Source organism: Loxodonta africana, chromosome 5 (genome assembly GCF_030014295.1).
Source record: "Loxodonta africana isolate mLoxAfr1 chromosome 5, mLoxAfr1.hap2, whole genome shotgun sequence".
NCBI lineage: Eukaryota > Metazoa > Chordata > Mammalia > Proboscidea > Elephantidae > Loxodonta > Loxodonta africana.
The window spans coordinates 146,014,967-146,032,164 of NC_087346.1; positions in this window are offsets into that span (position 1 = coordinate 146,014,967).

Sequence of the window (17,198 nt, forward strand, 5' to 3'; positions counted from 1 at the left end):
AGGACTGAGCAGCAGGGGGTGGGAGAAATGGTTCAGAAGCAGCAAGGAACTGCCAGACCCGACCTGGCAGGAACTGGTACCCCAGAAACTGACTCCTCTGGTGCAACTGCAGTGAGCCGAGCCGTGCTGTTTGGGGTGCTCTTTCTGCACCGAGAGAGACCAAGTGGTAGAGAGTCTACTCACACCTCCAGAAACAGCAAAAGTGCTCAATCAGCAAAAATAAGTGCGTGTGTTTAACCTACTATGTGGATCAAAAAATGCTCCTTTGAGACTTAACATAGTAAAAATGTTAAGCCATCTATACATATAACGCACTTCCGATCCAAATACCAATGTCATACTTTAAGGGGATAGAGAAACAAATCACCAATTTCATATAGAAGGGAAAGAAGCCTCGGATAAGCAAAGCATTACTGAAAAAGAAGAAGAAAGTGGGAGCCCTCACTCTACCTGATTTCAGAACCTATTATACAGCCACAGTAGTCAAAACAGCCTGGTACTGGTACAACAACGGCACATAGACCAATGGAACAGAATTGAGAACCCAGACATAGATCCATCCACGTATGAGCAGCTGATATTTGACAAAGGACCAGTGTCAGTTAATAGGGGAAAAGATAGTCTTTTTAACAAATGGTGCTGGCATAACTGGATATCCATTTGCAAAAAAATGAAACAGGACCCATACCTCCCACCATGCACAAAAACTAACTCCAAGTGGATCAAAGACCTAAACATAAAGACTAAAACAATAATGATCATGGAAGAAAAAATAGGGACAACCCTAGGAGCCCTAATACAAGGCATAAACAGAATACAAAACATTACCAAAAATGACAAAGAGAAACCAGATAACTGCGAGCTCCTAAAAATCAAACACCTATGCTCATCTAAAGACTTCACCAAAAGAGTAAAAAGACCACCTACAGACTGGGAAAGAATTTTCAGCTATGACATCTCCGACCAGCGCCCGATCTCTAAAATCTACATGATTCTGTCAAAACTCAACCACAAAAAGACAAACAACCCAATCAAGAAGTGGGCAAAGGATATGAACACACATTTCACTAAAGAAGATATTCAGGCAGCCAACAGATACATGAGAAAATGCTCTCGATCATTAGCCATTAGAGAAATGCAAATTAAAACTACGATGAGATTCCATCTCACACCAGCAAGGCTGGCATTAATCCAAAAAACACAAAATAATAAATGTTGGAGAGGCTGCGGAGAGATTGGAACTCTCATACACTGCTGGTGGGATTGTAAAATGGTACAACCACTTTGGAAACCCATCTGGCGTTATCTTAAACAGTTAGAAATAGAACTACCATACAACCCAGAAATCCTACTCCTCGGAATATACCCTAGAGATACAAGAGCCTTCACACAAACAGATATATGCACACCCATGTTTATTGCAGCTCTGTTTACAATAGCAAAAAGCTGGAAGCCACCAAGGTGTCCGTCAATGGATGAATGGGTAAATAAATTGTGGTATATTCACACAATGGAATACTACGCATCGATAAAGAACAGTGACGAATCTCTGAAACATTTCATAACATGGAGGAACCTGGAAGGCATTATGCTGAGCGAAATTAGTCAGAGGCAAAAGGACAAATATTGTATAAGACCACTATTATAAGATCTTGAGAAATAGTAAAAACTGAGAAGAACACATACTTTTGTGGTTACGAAGGGGGGAGGGAGGGAGGGAGGGAGGGAGGGAGGGAGAGGGTTTTTTATTGATTAATCAGTAGATAAGAACTGCTTTAGGTGAAGAGAAAGACAACACTCAATACATGGAAGGTCAGCTCAATTGGACTGGACCAAAAGCAAAGAAGTTTCCGGGATAAAATGAATGCTTCAAAGGTCAGCGGAGCAAGGGCGGGGGTCTGGGGAACATGGTTTGAGGGGACTTCTAAGTCAAATGGCAAAATCATTCTATTATGAAAACATTCTGCATCCCACTTTGAAATGTGGCGTCTGGGGTCTTAAATGCTAACAAGCGGCCATCTAAGATGCATCAATTGCTCTCAACCCACCTGGATCAAAGGAGAATGAAGAACACCAAGGTCACACGATAACTAAGAGCCCAAGAGACAGAAAGGGCCACATGAACCAGAGACCTACATCATCCTGAGACCAGAAGAACTAGTTGGTGCCCAGCCACAATCGATGACTGCCCTGACAGGAAGCACAACAGAGAACTCCTGAGGGAACAGGAGATCAGTGGGATGCAGACCCCAAATTCTCATAAAAAGACCATATTTAATGGTCTGACTGAGACTAGAGGAATCCCGGCGGCCATGGTTCCCAGACCTTCTGTTGGCGCAGGACAGGAACCATCCCCGAAGACAACTCATCAGACATGAAAGGGACTGGTCAGCAGGTGGGAGAGAGATGCTGATGAAGAGTGAGCTAATTATATTAGGTGGACACTTGAGATTGTGTTGGCAACTCTTGTCTGGAGGGTGGATGGGAGGATAGAGAGAGAGGGAAGCTGGCAAAATTGTCACAAAAGGAGAGACTGAAAGGGCTGACTCAATAGGGGGAGAGCAAGTGGGAGTACGGAGTAAGATGTATGTAAACTTATATGTGACAGACTGGATTTGTAAATGTTCACTTGAAGCTTAATAAAAGTTAATGAAAAAAAAATGCTCCTTTGGGAAAAACCTCTCTCCCACTTCCCTGCTCCCTTCCCGCTCTGCACTGGATCCCAGCTGGCTGCACCCCCTGGGCCAGAAGCAGGACCTGGTACTTGCCCCCAGTCATTCTCCTGGCCTTGGATAGGGAACTTGTACCAAATTAACAAACAGGGAAAAAATAATCTGCCGGCTCCCGTAAGCAGAGAATTCACAGCAGAAACAGCTCCTTTGTCTAGGCACAAGCATAGGGGGTCCACAGATTTTGAATGTCTTTCAACCCTGCATAGACTTGTGTGGGCCCATTTCAACAGTGTAGGCCCTCACTAGCACAGTACAACAGGTATATATACCTGAAGTCTAACTTTAACTGTTTCAGCTGTATGGTGGAGAGGCAGGTTCATGACATTTGACACCACTCTGCCTATTAATCAGGGTCCTCACCTACACACATCAGGGGCCTGAGGACCATTTGCTCTACCCACACCACCTGGCCACCTTCAACAGGGGTTCAAGAATAAGTGGTGACTCCCAGTCCCTGCAGCCAACAACATTGAGTGCCCATGGTGCAGTTGCAAAACTCACCCACTTGCATGCTCTAGGGAACAAGGACACACTTTCCTCACAGACATTCAGTGGCAGTTGTCAGCCCTTTACCTGGCTAAGTGCATGATCCCCTACTGCAGCCAGATACCTGTGCCTACACCAATCACCCCAGCTCGTCTAGGACTGTAAGTGAAAGCCTGCACCACACACGTGGTGATGGACTACCTGGACACCTTAGCTAAATCCATAAAAGAAAAGTGAATGGACTCCTGGGCTCACATACCTACTAACAGCTCTAACCATCTGGTGACAGGACATGAGAGCTTCAAAGACAAAGACAATTGAAGTAGCTCACATGACCAGCCTATTTGGGCATATCGAAACATATCAAAACAAGAAGCTAGGACACAGTAAGCAAACATAAAATAAATATATATATATAATAACTTATTGATGTCTTGGTGACAACAGTCAATAACAAATCACATAAAGAGGCAGACCATGATGGCTTCAACAAGCGACCAAAACAAAGAACCAAGAAATCTTCTGGAGGAAGAAAAATTCCTGGAATTACCAGAGGTAGAACACAAAAGATTAATATACAGAACTCTTCAAGAGATCAGGAAGGAGATCAGGCAAAAACACAGAACAAGCCAAGGAACACACAGACAAAGCAATAGAGTAACTTAAGAAGATTATAGAAAAGCACAATGACAAATTTAATGGGCTGCAAGAATCCATAGAGAGATAACAAACAGAAATCCAGAAGATTAACAAAAAATACCAGATTCAGACAACTCAACAGAAAGTCAAATGAGCAGAATTGAGGCGATGGAAGTCAGAATTAGTGAGATTGAAGATAAACCACTTGGCACCAACATATTAGAGGGAAAATCAGATGAAAGTGTTTTTAAAAAAGAAGAAACCCTAAGAATTATATGGGACTTTATGAAGAGGTGTAACCTACAAGTGACTGGAGTACCAGAACAGGAGGTGGGGAAAACAGAAAATACAGAGAGAATTGCTGAAGATTTGTTGGCAGAATACTTCCCTGATATCGTGACAGATGAGAAGATATCTATCCAAAATGCTCATCAAACCCCCCACACAAGTAGATCCCAAAAGAAAGTCACCAAGACATATTGTAATCAAACTAGCCAAAACCAAAGATAAAGAAAGAATTTTAAGGGCAGCTAGGGATGAACAAAAAGTCACCTACAAAGGAGAATCGATAAAACTAAGCTCGGACTTCTCCGCAGAAACCATGCAGGCAAGAAGGCAATGGGAGGAAATATGTAAAAAGCCTTGAAGGAAAAAAAAATTGCCAGCCAAGAATTATATATCCAGCGAAACTGTCTCTCAAACATGATTGCAAAATTAGGACATTTCCAGATAAACAGAAGTTTAGGGAATTTGCAAAAACCAAACCAAAATTATGAGAAATACTGAAGGAAGTACTCTGGTTAGAAAAGCAATAACATCAGATAAAAATCCAAGAGTAGAACACAGGACAGAGCAATGAGATATCAACCCAGATAGAGAAACCACAAAAATAAATCAAAGCTAAAATGCTCAAAACAGGGAAACAGAGACATCATTATGTAAAAGATGACAACATTAAAACAAAAAAGAGGGACAAAAAATGTAGTCATAGATCTTTAATATGGAGAGGAAGTCAAGGTGATGTAATGAAATAAAAGATTGGTTTAAACTTAGAAAAATAGGGGTAAATATTAAGGTAACCACAAAGGAAGCTAACAATCCTACACATCAAAATAAAAAAACAAGAAAAACCTAAAGACTCAGGAAATACAAAATCAACAACAATGAAAAAGAGGAAAAGAAAATATACAAAGAAAAATGACTCAGTAGAGAAAATTAGGTGGAACAAAGAAGCTGTCAACAATACACACATACACAAAAAGGCATCAAAATGACAGGACTAAACTCATGACTATCAATAATTATGCCAAATGTAAATGGGCTAAATGCACCAATAAAGAGACAAAGAGTGGTAGAACAGATTTAAAAAAACACTATCTGTTTATATGCTGCCTACAAGAGACACACGTTAGACTTAAAGACACAAACTAAAACTCAAAGGATGGAAAAAATATATATAAAGCAAACAACAATCAAAACAGAGCAGGAGTGGCAATAATAATTTCTGATAAAATAGACTTTAAAGTAAAATCCACTACAAAGGATAAGGAAGGATTAACGGGTCGATACACCAGGAGGACATAACCATGATAAATATTTACACACTCAATGACGGGGCTCCAAAATATATGAAGCAAACTCTAATAGCATTGAAAAGAAAGATAGACAGCTCCACAAGAATAGCAGGAGACTTCAACACACTTCTTTTGGTGAAGGACAGAACATCCAGAAAGAAGCTTTAAAAAGACACAGAAGACCTAAATGCCACAATCAACCAACCTGACCCCATAGACATATACAGAACACTGCACACAACAGTAGCCAAGTATACTTGCTTTTCCAATGCACATGGAACATTCTCCAGAATAGACCACATATTAGGCCATAAAGCAAACCTTAACAGAATCTAAAACATCAAAATATTACAAAGCATCTCTTCTGACCAATAACAGTAGAAATCAATAACAGAAAAAGCAAGGGAAAAAAATCAAACACAAGGAAACTGAACAACGCCTTGCTCAAAAACTATTGAGTTATAGAAGAAGGTAAGGATGGAATAAAGAAAATCATGGAATCAAATGAGAATGAAAACACATCCTACCAGAACCTTTGGGACACAGCAAAAGCAGTCCTCAGAGGTCAATTTATAGCAATAAGTGCACACATCTAAAAAGAAGAAAGGGCCAAAATCAAAGAATTAACCCTGCAACTCCAACAAATAGAAAGAGAATATCAAAAGAAGCCCTCAGGCACAAGAAGAAAGCAAATAAAAAATATAGCAGAATTAAATGAAATAGAGAATAGAAAAACAATAGAAAGAGTTAATGACCAAAAGCTGGTTCTTCGAGAAGATCAACAAAATCAATAAACCACTGGCCACACTGACCAAAGAAAAACAGGAGAGGAGGCAAATAATCTGAATAAGAAATGAGATGGATGATATTACAACAGACCCAACTGTAATTAAAAGAATCATAACAGAATACTTTGAAAAAGTGTACTCTAACAAATCCGAAAACCTAGAGGAAATGGACACTAGCTACCTAAACTAACACAAACAGAGGTAGAACTAAATAAACCTATAACAAAAGAAGAGATTGAAAAGGTAATTTAAAAATTGCCCCCCTCGCCAAAAAAATCCCTGGCCCTGATGGTTTCATTGGAGAATTCTACCAAACTTTCAGGGAAGAGTTAATACTACTACTACTAAAGATACTACAGAGCATAGAAAAAATGTAATATTCCCAAACTCCTTCTATGAAACCAGGTAAAGATACAAAAAAAAAAAAAGAAAATTACAGATCAATATCCTTCATGAACTTAGACACAAAAATACTCAACAAAATTCTAGCCAATAGAATTCAACAACATATCAAAAAGTAATTCATCATTACCAAGTGGGATTCATACTAGGCGTGCAAGTATGATTTAACATTAGAAAAACAATCAATGTAATCCATCATATAAATAAACCAAAATACAAGAACCACATGATCTTATCAATTGATGCAGAAAAGGCATTTGACAACGTCCAACATGCATGCATGATAAAAACTCTCAGCAAAATAAGAATAGAAGGGAAATTCCTCAACATAATAAAGGGCATTTATACAAAGCCAACAGCCAACATCATCCCCTTGAGAATGGGAACCAAACAACGATGCCCTTTATCACCACTCTTATTCAACATTGTGCTGGACGTCCTAGCCAGAGCAGTTAGGCTACAAAAAGAAGTAAAGGGCATCCAAATTGGTAAGGAAGAAGTAAAAGTATCTTTATTTGCAGACGACATGATCTTATACACAGAAAGCCCTAAAGAATCCACAAGAAAACTACTGGAACTAATAGAAAAGTTCAGTAAAACATCAGGATACAAGATAAGCATACAAAAATCAGTTGGATTCCTCTACACCAACAAAAAGAATGTCGAAGAGGAAATCACCAAATCAATACCATTTACAACAGCCCCCAAGAAGATAAAATACTTAGGAATAAATACAACCAGAGACATAAAAGACCTATACAAAGAAAACTACACTGGGAAAAAATAAAAATCAAACACTTATGCTCATCCAAAGTCTTCACCAAAAGTGTAAAAAGACAACCTACAGGTTGGGAAGAAATTTTTGGCTATGACAAATCTAATCAGCGTCTAATCTCTAAAATCTATAAGATACTGAAAACCTCAACAACAAAAAGACAAATAACCCAATTTAAATATGGGCAAAAGATATGAATAGGCACATCACCAAAGAAGGCATTCAGGTAGCTGACATACATGAGGAAATGCTCACGATCATTAGCCACCAGAGAAATGCAAACCAAAACTACGATTAGATACTGTCTCACCCCAACAAAGCTACCATTAATCAAAAAAACACAAAATAATAAATGTTGGAGAGGTTGTGGGGAGACTGGAACACTTACATACTGCTGGGAATGTAAAGTGGTACAACCACTTTAGAAATTGATTTGGGGCTTCCTTAAAAAACTAGAAATAGAAGTACCAAACGATCCAGCAATCCCATTCTTTGGAATATATCCTAGAGAAATAAGAGCCCTCACACAAATAGATATATGCATACCCATCTTCACTGCAGCACTGTTTACAATAGCAAAAAGATGGAAGCAACCTAGGTGCCCATCAAAAGATGAATGGATAAACAAATTATGGTATATTCACACGATGGAATACTATGCAACAATAAAGAACAACGATGAACCTGTGAAACATCTCATAACATGGATGAATCTGGAAGGCATTATGCTGAGTGAATTAGTCGCAAAAAGGCAAATATTTTATGAGATAACTATCATTAGAACTCAAGAAAAGGTTTAAACACAGAAGAAAACATTCTTTGATGGTTACGAGGGTGGGGAGGGAGGGAGGGGGTATTCACTAACTAAGTAGTAGACAAGAATTTTAGAAGAGAAGGATAACACACAGTACAGGGGAAGTCAGCACAACTGGACTAAAGCAAAAGCTAAGAAGTTTCCTGAATATAACCAAACACTTCGAGGGACAGAGGAGCAGGGACGGGGGCCTGAGGACCATGATTTCAGGGGCCATCTAAGTGAATCGGCATAACAAAGTTTATTAAGAAAATGTTCTGCATCCCACTTTAGTGAATGGCGTCTGGGGCATTAAAAGCTAGCACCAACAACAAAAAAAGCTTTGTTCCACCTGGAGCAAAGGAGAATGAAGGACTCCAAAGACACAAGGAAAATATAAGCCCAAGAGACAGAAAGGGCCACATAAACCAGAGACTCCATCAGCCTGAGATAGGAAGAACTAGACGGTGTCCAGGTACCACCAATGACTGCCCTGACAGAGTGCACAACAGAGAGTCCCTGATGGCGCAGGAGAAAAGTAGGGTGCAGAACTCAAATTCTAGTAAAAAGACCAGACTTAATGGTCTGACTGAGACTGGAGGGACCCCAGAGGACATGCCTCCTGGACTCTCTGTTAGCCCAAAACTAAAACCATTCACAAAGCCAACACTTCAGACAAAGATTAGACTGGACTTTAAGACATAAAATGATACTGGTGAAGAGAGTGCTTCTTAGCTCAAGTAGACACATGAGACTGAGTGGGCAGCTCCTGTCCAGAGGCGGGATGAGAAGGCAGAGGGGGACAGGAGCTGGTCGAATGGACATGGGAAATACAGGACGGAGAGCTGTCACATTACACGGAGAGCAACTAGGGTCACATAACCATGTGTGCTTAAGTTTTTGTATAGGAAACTGACGTGAATGGTAAACTTTCACTTAAAACACAATTAAAAAAAAAAAGAGAGACAAGGACCTTCCTTGAGAGCCAAGAGAGAAAGCCTTCCCTTAGAACTGGCACCCTGAATTCATAATTCTAGCCTCTGAAACTATGAGAAAAAAAAGTTCTGTTTGCTAAAGACATCCACTTGTGGTATTTCTGTTACACAGTGAAACCTGTGAGCACCAGAATTCGACAGGACTGCCTTGTTTTTCCTGGTCTCCCGAAAGTTTTCCACCTTCGAAAGGATGCAGTCACCACTTTTCTATAGCTCTCTATTTAGTAGAAAATATTTGGGTTTTCCTTGTCTGCCAGGTTTCCGCCTTACATAGGTTCCGGCTTTCACAGGTTTCACTGCAGTAGCGCTAGATAACTAGTACGCTACCTAATGCTCATTGTGGGCTTATTAAATGCCAAGCATTGTTCCACACATTTTACATATTTTATTTCACTTAATCCTCACTATAACTGAAGGTGACCAATACTATTTTGCATCTAAAATGATAGGAGGAAATTGAGGCACAGGAGATTAAATAAGTTGCCTGGGCTGTTAAAGCTGGTAAGTACAGAGCCAGAAATTGAATCTGGAGAGTCTGGCTCCGGAATCCCCATGCTTACCTGTTCCCCTACTCTGAAATCATCCAGGGGAGAAATGCTGAGAGGCCGTTCTAGAATAATAATGGGAATTGTTTTTAAGTGCAGTCGAGACAGTTCTGACTCATAAGGACCCTATGTACAACAGAATGAAAACACTGCTCGGTCCTGCGCCATCCTGAAAATTGTTATGTTTGAGCCCATTGTTGCAGCCACTGTGTCAATCCATCTCATTGAGGCTCTTCCTCTTTTTCACTGACCCTCTGCTAAGCATGATGTTCTTTTCCAGGGACTGGTCCCTCTTGATAACATGTCTAAAGTATGTGAGACGAAGCCTTGCCATCCTCGCTTCTAATGAGCATCCTGATTGTACTTCTCCCAAGACAAATTTGTCTGTTCTTCTGGCAGTCCATGGTATAGTCAACGTTCTTCCCCAACACCATAATTCAAAGGCATCGATTCTTCTTCAGTCTTCCTTATTCACTGAATAACGGGACTAGAGAAGAGGAAACAAGAGTAAACAACATCCACAGATAAGTAAAAAGTAACTGAGGTTTCTAGCTTCAGTGAATCAAGGGTTAGGGATTTGAATTAATAAGAGAGGGCTCAGCAGTCTTAGGGGTAAAAATAACATTTGCATTGGGCAAATCTGCTGCAAAAGACCTCTTTAATGTGTTAAAAAGCAAAAATGGCACTTTGAGGACCAAGGTGCGCCTGACCCAAGCCATGGTGTTTTCAATTGCCTCATATGCATGTGAAAGCTGGACAATGAATAAGGAAGATCAAAGAAGAACTGATGCCTATTGGTGAAAAATATTGAATACACCATGGACTGCCAGAAGAACCAAAAATCTGTCTTGGAAAAAGTACAGCCAAAATGCTCCTTGGATGAAAGGATGGCAAAAGTTCATCTCACATACCTTGGACATGTTATCAGAAGGGAGTAGTCACTGGAGAAGAACATCATGTTTGGTAAATTTAGGGTCAGCAAAAAAGAAGAAGACCTTCAACGAGATGGAGTGACACAGTGGCTGCAACAATGGGCTCAAACACAACAACGATTGTGAGGATGGTGCAGGACTGGACAGTGTTAAGTCCTGCTATACACAAGGTTGCTATCAGTCAGAATGGACTCAACAGCATCTACCAACTACAACAGATACATTCAAACACCTTGAGGAACTGAGTTGTTGGGGCTGAGTCTGGGGACTACAGTCTCAGGGGACATTCAAGTCAATTGGCATAGCATACTTCATAAAGAAAATGCTCTACATCCTAATTTGGTGAGTAACACCTGGGCCTTTAAAAGCTTGTGAGCAGCCATCTAAGATGCACCCATTGGTCCCATCCAGTCCAGAGCAAAGGAAATTGAAGAAAACAAAAGTTACAAGGAAAATATTAGCCTCAAGGACCAAAGAACTACATGAACCACAGTCTCCACCAGCCTGAGCCCAGAAGAACCAGATGGTGCCTTGTTCCCACCACTGCCCATTCTAACAGAGAGTCCTGGACAGAGCAGGAGAAAAATGTAGAATAAAATCAAATACACAAAAAAAGATCGGACTTATTGGTCTAACAGAGACTGGAGGAACCCCAAGTCTATGGCACCTGGACAACCTGCTAACTCAGGACTGAAATGTCTTCTGAAGCCCACTTTTCAGACAAAGATTAGACACGCCTATAAAACAAACAATAACACTTGTGAAAAACATGCATCCTAATTCAGTCAAATATATGAGGCCAAATGAGTAACTCCTGGCCAAAAGCAAGACTGAGAAGGCAGAAAGGGACAGGAAAACTAGGATGAATGAACACATGGAACCCAGGGTGGAAAGGGGGAGTGTGCTGTCATATTGTGGGAATTGTAAGCAATGTCACAGACAGTATCTGTATAAATGTTTGAATAGAAACTAACTTGAGCTGTAAACTTTCACCTAAAGCACAATTTAAAAAAACAAAAGAAAAAACTCAAAATCTTAAAAAAAACTTCAGACTTACTGGACCAGTAGAGACTAGAGGAACCCGCAAGACTGTTGCCCTGAGACATCCTTTAAACCTGGAACTGAAACCATTCCCGGAAGTCATTTTTCAGTTAAATTAACAGATCAGCTCATAAAACAAACATCACTCATGAGTACTTTGCTCTTTAGAAACAAATAAAAATCAAGGATATGGGACTAAATAGTCAAAATTTACCCTAAAGCAAAGATGAGAAGGTGGGGGGGGGGTGGTGGAGGAGGCAGGGAAGCTAGATTAATGGAAACAGAAAAACTACAATGGAAATAATGAGAACATTGACAAATTGTGAAAAATGTAACCAATATCACTGAATGATATGTAAAAATTCATATGTATAAACCAAAAACCAAACCCACTGCCATCGAGTCGATTCCGACTCATAGTGACCCCATAGCGCAGAGTAGAACTGCCCCATAGAGTTTCCAAGGAGCGCCTGGCGGATTTGAACCGCCGACCTCTTGGTTAGCAGCCATAGCACTTAACCACTACACCACCAGGGTTTCCAAACAATATGCATAGAAATTGTTAAATGGGAATCTAACGTGCTATGTAAACTTTCACCAAAAACACGATAAAATATTATTCAAAAAAGAAAGGGCACAAATTTATTCTCTCAAAGTTCTGGAGGCTAGGAGGCCAAATTCGGGGTGTTGCCATTGCCATGTTCTCTTCAAAGGCTCTAGGGAAAGGTCTTTTTTGTCTTTCTAGTTTCTGGTAGCCCAAGGCATTCCTAGGCTTGCAGCTGCGGCATCACCTAGCATTCCCTCTATGTCCCTTGGTGTCTCTTCTCCTCTTTTATAAAAACATCACTCATATTGGATTAGGACCTACCCTATTCCAGTACGACCTCACGTTAACTAATTACATCTTCAAAGACCCTATCTCCAAACAAGTTCACATTCACAGGTACCAGGGGTTAGGACTTCAACACTTCGATTTGTAACAGATATGTTCTCACTAAGGAGCCTGGGTTGCGCAGTGGTTAAACAATTGGCTGCTAACTGAAAGGTCAGCAGTTCAAATCCACCAACTGATCCTTGGAAACCCTATGGGGCAGTCCTACTCTGCCCTATAGCATTGCTATGAGTCGGAATCAACTCGATAGTGATGGTTTGGTTTTGGTTGGTATGTTCTCACTGGGCTGTATATGCAGCTTTGAAGAATGAGAAAAATCCCTACGTACTGAAATGGAGTCATGTCTATGATAAATCTTTAGGTGCAAAAAGCAAGGTGTGAACCATGGTATGTAGTATGCTACCTTTTGTATACACCTTTGTGCAGACAGATAGGAAGAGAGAGGGAGAGAGAGAATGACACCTTTGAGAGCCTGAACTGTACGGGACTGCCTTGTTTAGTTTTCTGCCTTAGACATGGTGTAGTCTTATCGCTTTTCTATTGCTCTCTATTAGTGGAAAATATTCAAACTTTCTCTGACAGGTTTCTGCCTTACGCAGTTACCAGCTTTCTCAGGTTTTGCTGATTTGCGAAAGAGATGCTAGAACAATAAACCAGAAACTAATATAATTAGTTACCCATAGGCAGCTGAGGCAAGAAAGGTGGAGGACACAAGGATGAAAGCAAGTCTGTTTTGAGTATGACTGCATCATTTTGACTTTGAAATCACATATATATATTATACATAATCAAAAAAGTAAAAGTTAGTTCAAAAAAGCCTTTGGAACATCTGTCACAGAAATTAGAATTAGACACTTTACAAAAGCAAATCCCTAGGAAAAAGCCAGACCAAGTCATACCAAAGGCGTACGCCCCTTGGAATCAATGCCCCAAATGACAAACCATCCTTCTGACCAGTGCCCGGTCAGCCCTCTAAATGGCTTTCCAAGGGTGTTGTAAGATGAGAGTGAAGAATAATGGCAGGGAAGAGACAGGTAGAGAACGGCAGACAGTGTGATTCAACCTGCTGAAAATAATCAAAACTCACCAGAATTTGAACATAAGATTTATCCTGAGTAGTTATATCTACATATATACATATATTTAAAAAAAAAAAAAAAAAACCCACTGCCGTCAAGTCGATTCCAACTCATAGTGACCCTGTAGGACAGGGTAGAACTGCCCCACAGAGTTTCCAAGGAGCACCTTGTAGATTCGAACTGCTGACACTTTGGTTAGTGGCCGTAACACTTAACCACTAAGCCACCAGGAAGGCCCTCAACGAGTTGGATTGACACAGTGGCTGCAACAATGAGCTCAAGCATAACAGCGATTGTAAGGATGGCTCAGGACCGGGCAGTGTTTCCTTCTGTTGTGCGTGGGGTCGCTATGAGTCGGAATCCACTCGACGGCACCTAACAACAACAACATATATACATATAGGAACCCACCCACATACATATAGGAAGGCCATTTTAATTCCAGAAAAAAACAAATGGCTCAGCAAAGCGAAGTACAATGGGGCTTATAAAGAGAAGAACAAAACCAAACCCATTGCCACTGGACTGATTCCAACTCATTGTGACCCTATAGAACAGAGTAGCACTGCCCCATATAATTTCCGAAGAGCACCTGGTAGATTCAAACTGCTGACCTTTTGGTTAACAGCTGTAGCTCTTAACCACTGTGCCATCGGGGCTCCACAAAGAGAAGAGGAGGGAGAAACATAGGAGATCAACCATTGGCTAATCTTAGTGATTGATTGAAATGTGCCTTTCACCTTTACTGAAATCAACTAATATCAGTTTACTTCTGGCCTGGCTGCTAAAAATTTAGCTGTCTACCCACCTGCAGCCATAAGGCTTTTTGAGATTTAAATTAGGAGGTAATGGTTTGACAACTATCTTTTTCTAGCAGGATATGACAGATTTACATTGCTTTGCTATAGAGCAGTTTCTGGCAGGCTTTTGCCATTTGGGTCACATTTTTTATGGTTAATATTTGGTTTAGTGGATAAGAAAAACCCCCAAATCAAAGTAAGGTATCTGTTATTAATTTACCTACTCAACAAAGTGCAGCCCTGGTGGTGTAGTGGTTAAGAGCTCGGCCGCTAACCAAAGGGTCAGCAGTTCAAATCTACCACCTGCTCCTTGGAAACCTGTCCTTTAGGGTCGCTATGAGTCAGCAATGAATCAAGGGCACCCAACAACAATAACATTCAACGAAGCCAGGAGTGGCTGAGAGTAGTGATAAGCAAAGAAGAGGAAGGGAGGAGAAATATAGATAAAAGACCTCTTGCCCAAGCTACCTCCTCTACCAGTCACAAAAATCTTTTCCCTCAGCCTTCCAGAAGTCATTGTCATTCACCAATGTTGTTTTTTAGTTACAAATATTTTTTTGTTCCTGGCAGTCCTCGTTGTTGTTGGAAGACCACTCCTCTCTATTAGCACATTTGTTTGTGTGGCAGAACACTGTTCTTAAGATACCAAGCTACGTTCAGGAGTCCCTGGGTGATGCAAAAGGTTAACATGCTTGGCAGCTAAGCAAAAGTTCAGGAGTTCCAGTCCACTCAGAGATGCCTCAGAAAAAATGCTTGGTCACCTACTTCTGCAAAATCAGCCATTAAAACTGTATAAAGCACAATTCTACTCTGACTCACATGGAGTTGTAGTCAACTCAACAGCAACTATGTCATTTTTCTTCCTCACATGTTCCTCCTTTCTCTCCCTGTGCCTCCCCCGCCTTCTCCCCATTCAAGCAAGAAGGTACCTGTGTTCATTGCTTTAGGGCGCGGATGTGGAAGAAAGAGAATAAAAGCCTGTCTGTCAAACATTCACACTCCCTGCCCCAGGGAAGAGTGAGGAAGAGGGAAAACCTTGTCCAGACTAAGAAACAGTGAGAGACTCACCCCATGTGAAGGTGCCGTGTGGGCAGAAAGGGAAGTGTGGGGACTGTGAACAAAGATCACACGGGCCCCAACCCATTCTTTGGCATTTGACAAGGTTCTGGAACTGTGGGAAAATGTCAGAGAGAGAAAGAGAATCATGGGGAAGAGCAAGGTTTTCCTTTCCTTTTCTCACCTTTGCTTCTCCTTTTCCAACAGCCAAACATAATGTGATTTCAAGGTTAGCTATTAAGTTGGTTTGCAGATATTTTTAAAGAGCTTATTGTACATGTAAGTTTTTGGAATGGTATTCATGCTCAATATCTTTGATTCTTTCTCAATTTAATTAGACACTTTGAGACCACAAGGGGAATGGAGGGATAACAGGGCGGTGGTGGTTCAGTGATCGAATTCTCGTTTTCCATGCAGGAGATCAACGTTCAATTCCTGGTCAAGGCACATCACGCACAGCCACCACCTGTCAGTGGACGCTTGCTGGAGGCTTGCTGAACAGGTTTCAGTGGAGCTTCCAGACTAAGACAGACTAGGAGGAAAGACCTGGTGATTCAGCTCTGAAAATCAGCCAGCGAAAACACTCTGGATCACAACAGTCTGATTCGCAAAGGGTCGTTGGATGACATGGGACCAGGCAAGGTTCCATTTTGTTATGCACGGGGTATCCACGAGTTGGAGGCCAACTCTATAACAGCTAATAAAGCAACAGCAGGGAAACAGACACAAGACAGTCTCGGGCGTTCTCCAGGCTCCCCTGGACCCTGCCTGTTTCACCTCAGTGTCCTTCCCACACGGAGTATCGAGGCTGGGCCACAGAGCTAGCACCATACCAGTGAAATCAACAAGCAGCAAAGCAAGCAAAGAAGCAGCCTGGAGAACTTACCAGGGAAGGACGCCAATTACGACTGCTCCATCCACCTTTATTTTATTCATGTGTCCAGAACAAAATGCCACAGAGGTCAAACAAACACATTTGACTCCAGAACAGTCAACAAAATCGTTCTGTACTTTATCCTGAAGCCACAAAAAAGGAGAAAGTCAGAATGGGGACAAAGGGGCAATGTGGAAGGGGATGCTAGCTAAAAATATGTTGTTGTCCATTGCTGTCAAGTTGACTGGGTGGCACAAATGGGTAAGCACTCAACTACTAGCCAAAATGTTGGCTGTTCGAGCCCACCCAGAGGTGTGTCAGAAGACAGGCCTGGTGATCCGCTTCTGAAAGGTCACAACCTTGAACACCCTAAGGAGTTCTACTCTACACACGTGTGGTCGCCATGAGCTAAAAATATAAAGGGACTCAAAGAGAATGCCCTTTCTTCCATGCCTTGGAGATTCAATGGCTGATCTTGGCTGTACATGAAGAGACAGGTTTTCTTTCAGGTAATCCCAGTCCCGGAATCTATCCAGCTTCATAAAACAAAGTTAACCTTTGGAGCTGTGTAAACTGGCAAATGAAACAATTACATTAGGATAAGAAGATCACTATTCATACTTTCACTTGGCTTCATAAGATTGTCACAGGTCCTACCAAAAAAAAAAAAAAACCCAAACAAACATTAAGGCAATCTACCAGTCTCTGCTTACTTAGGCTAACTGGTCTTTACCTTGTCTGTCTCTCACAGAGTACTGCAATCGTCTTCTACACCACCAACTCATCCGCTGAACT